General features: G+C 37.2%; 1 pseudogene; it reads left to right on the forward strand.

Annotated features, from left to right (window-relative positions):
* Window positions 1-2,404: 2,404 nt before the first annotated feature.
* LOC111634975 lies at window positions 2,405-3,448 on the forward strand (annotated as a pseudogene).
* The last annotated feature ends 423 nt before the right edge of the window (window positions 3,449-3,871 follow it).

Genomic DNA, 3,871 nt, shown 5'->3' on the forward strand with positions numbered 1-3,871 from the left:
AAATAATATAAGCGGCCATTAAATTTGTTATGACTACAATCATGGCTTTGGTGGCTAGGTACAAAAGTAATAACTCGCATTTCTATAGTTTAACATTAAGATTCATAGGAGTGGTGAACGGTTTCTAGCAATGTAAACAAATGACCAATTTTCTCTGTTTAGAAGGTAGTTTTGATTATTTTTCTCCTAGGATGCTTTCTGTTTGGGCCGAATCGGGCTAATGTAGTGTTTGACTCAGATCGGCCGAACTAATTTAACTTCGGATACGGGTAGGGCCGGGTAAAATGATACAGGCTTACACATATACCTATATTATACCTAAAAATTGAAATTTACCTTACTTAACAAAAAAAAAAAATAAATGAATTTTTTAAAACTAAACTTAACCAAACGGTACATTATGTACATATTTAGAAAAAAACGGCCCAAATTGTATACGGCTCATATGGAATTTTCCACATTTTTCCACATGGCCAGTCCGCCCCTGGTGATAACCAACAACATTTTATTCGTTTACCTGTCTGTGTTATTAGAATGAGGATAAGATATCCTTCCTCTATTGACACAGACGAATTCACGCCTTAAACAATTGCAACTATGTCCTGTACACAACTCTCCCAATTTTATGACCTGTATCTGAGTAATCCTTTGCAGTCAGTTGAATCCGTGGGAGAGGCAAAGAACTGTCAGTCGACTTAACAATATTGTGTACTGTACAAGACATTTTGGACCGCGCCGCGGACCTTGCGCAATTCGTGTATTTTTATTTGTTACTAGCTGCAAGGACCCGCTTCGCTGGGTTTTTATTTGTTCGTACATTTGTATGTAATATAGTTTTTGTTTTTTATATATAAAAGACTGTTTTTCTAAGTAATCTAGAATCTAGCTGCAAGGACCCGCTTCGCTGGGTTTTTAAAAAGTAACGATAGTGAAGATTAAGATAATTACATTATAGCCAATCTTACCCGTTTTCACAAAATGCAAGAATTAGGTCCCCCGTTTCCAGACTAATTAGAGAATTTTTACGTCCAGTCAAATGAACTATTTTCAACGTTTCTGGAACGTTTACAATTGTTTTATTTTTTCGCAGACGATCTATCGTTGCATTTTCGGCGCCTTCACTATGACGGCGCCCGATGCGGTCGCACCGTTCGCACCGCCCTAGGGCTGACCCTGATTGGGACCCTTCTTTTGTCCCTAAAAACGCATATTTTAAAATCACAGATCCCTCCAATCCGATAATATCGATAGTACGGACGCCGCCATCTTTCTTTCTTTCACCATCATTCCTAAATGCCTAAAAACATCAGCACACCCCCTTAGTAATGGAGACGCAGAGCGACTGGTATTAACAAACGTACCCTACATTTAGACTTTGATTACTTACGTCACGTGTTTACTTAACTATTACTTTGATATAATTTATTTATTTTTAATAATGGTAAAACGGACCAAAATGCAAAAGAAAAAATTATTAGTTCTAAAATGGTACGAAAAGTTACTATCGTAGTTATATATACTTAATTTTCTACCACTGGAAGTAGTACTGGTATATGAGATGTTACTTCTAGACCACTTTGAGTGGCGCGAGGAAATTCATCAAAAATCCACAAAATTTTACCAAAAGTCAATCAAAATCAAGTGAAAATTCAGATTTTTTTCAAAGATCCTAAAAGTACCTTAACACATACAGACGTCTAAAAATTGGGCACATGAAAAAATGGTTGAAAATCACCAAAAAAAAAAAAAAAAAAGACCATCCCAACAAAACCTTGTAAAATCCCTTGTTTTTATACACCTGAAAATGGCTTTCTATTTCTGGACCAGACCAATTGGGCACATGCAAAAATAATTGAAAAATCACCATAAAAAGCCTAAAAAATATCCCTTGTTTTTGCACACCCAAAAATGGCTTGTTTTACTTCGGGACCACTGACATTGGGCACATGAAAAACGCTAAAAATCACTGAAAATATGATTAAAATTTAACAAGAAATAAAATGTATTAAAATTAGACAAATTATATTATTATTATAATTCAGGGTGTAGCTAGCCATACACTAAAAATTATTATAAAATTATTCAAAAGGAGTGAATACCGCAGAAAATCCAGGCGAAACGACGCTCCCGTCTCAAAAACGAGCTAGAAGTAACATTTTATATAGGTCGCGTTTCTTTATGCAGCGCTATACAGCAAAGCGTTTCTAAATGAAGCGCTATAATGTAGCGAACCGTTTCTAAACGTTTGCCGCAAGGGATCGCTGCAGCAAAGAAAAGCAGCTTTAAATCACATAAATGGACGCTTGTGTATATAATACGATATTATTCTGTAAAAATAAAAGCGTCGAAGCGACTGTTGATAAAAATATTATGCAAAAATTAAGAAGGGTTAAATTTTCTAAAATGACTCTGAAAGTCACCTAGAAAATAAGAAAATGCTATATTTTAAATATCTGTTAAATGGAGTTAAAGGATAGTTTAGCTCGAGCGGAAAGCGACGTGTAGCGATAGCTGCTCGTGACGTCATATTCGCTACACTCTCGCCATACTACTACCGGAAGTATACAAAATGGCGAGGTGTGTGTGTGGCATACTTGTCAGTTTACTTTTAAGGATTTCGTTGGGAAGTGAGTTGGATATTGCCGACTATTCTAAAATTTCTAAGTACTTAAATTATACGGAACTGTCCGAATTTGTACAAAAATTACACTCGGAACATCCTAATTTGACGGACGTATATAGTGTCGGGAAAAGCGTTCAAGGTAGAGATCTATTCGTCATCAAGATCGCTCGGAATCCGAAATTCCGAGATTTGGGAAAACCCATGTTCAAATACGTGGCCAATATGCACGGCAACGAGGCCCTGGGTAGACAGTTGCTGATATTTTTGGCAAAGTATCTAGTGGAAAACTATAATAAGGACGAGAGAGTGACCCGTCTGATTGACGGGACGGACATTCATCTGATGCCCTCCGTGAATCCCGACGGATTCGAGGCGGCGGTAGAAGGAGATTGTTACGGTGCCGGAATAAATTCCGGCAGGGAGAATGCCCACGGCGTGGATTTGAATAGAAATTTTCCGGATCAGTTTAATCGCACGGTCCCCTTAGACCGTGGCAGGGAGCCGGAGACTCTGGCCGTCATGACGTGGATCGTGGAGAATCCGTTCGTCCTGTCTGCTAATTTGCACGGTGGTTCCGTCGTGGCCAGTTATCCCTACGACGACTCCGTCTCTCATCGCGTGTCCGGAACAAAGAGCGTGTCTCCCGACGACAAAGTCTTTAGACATCTGGCTGAAGTCTACGCGTTAGAGCATCCCAACATGCACAATGGCAATGTGTGCTTGGATGACAGTTTTGAAGGTGGTGTTGTGAATGGTGCAGAATGGTATGATGTTTCTGGTAAGTTAAATATGCAACTTGATGTTGGTGCATTTGATTTTTTTTAATTTTTTTTAAGGAAAGACAATCAAAAGTGTTCTTATGACATTAAATTATTTGCTGGAATATTTAAAAAGGTGGTAATTTGTTTAATTCTTTCTAGTTCCAGTATAAGTTAATTTTTTTTTTACGGCTGGAAAATTTGCTTTTGTGTGAAAATTCTGCTTTAATTCCATCAAAATACTTTATAAACTTTCACGTAGTATTGTCATCAGGTCTCTTGATCTGTTTTCATGGGTAGAGTCTTTTAAAAATAGACATGCGAGAAAAGAATTTAGATGTTTCTCAATTTAAGAATTCTTAAATTGAATAATTTGACCCATGAAGCTGGGTCAAAAGACCAAAAAATTAAGAAGAGTTTATAAGACATTTTAATATGGTCATCTTCTTTCATAAAGTAGGATTTCTGTAAATTGAGATTGAAGATGTCT

The sequence above is a fragment of the Centruroides sculpturatus genome, unplaced genomic scaffold (assembly GCF_000671375.1).
Source record: "Centruroides sculpturatus isolate CEXI.00-Female unplaced genomic scaffold, Cexi_2.0 scaffold883, whole genome shotgun sequence".
NCBI lineage: Eukaryota > Metazoa > Arthropoda > Arachnida > Scorpiones > Buthidae > Centruroides > Centruroides sculpturatus.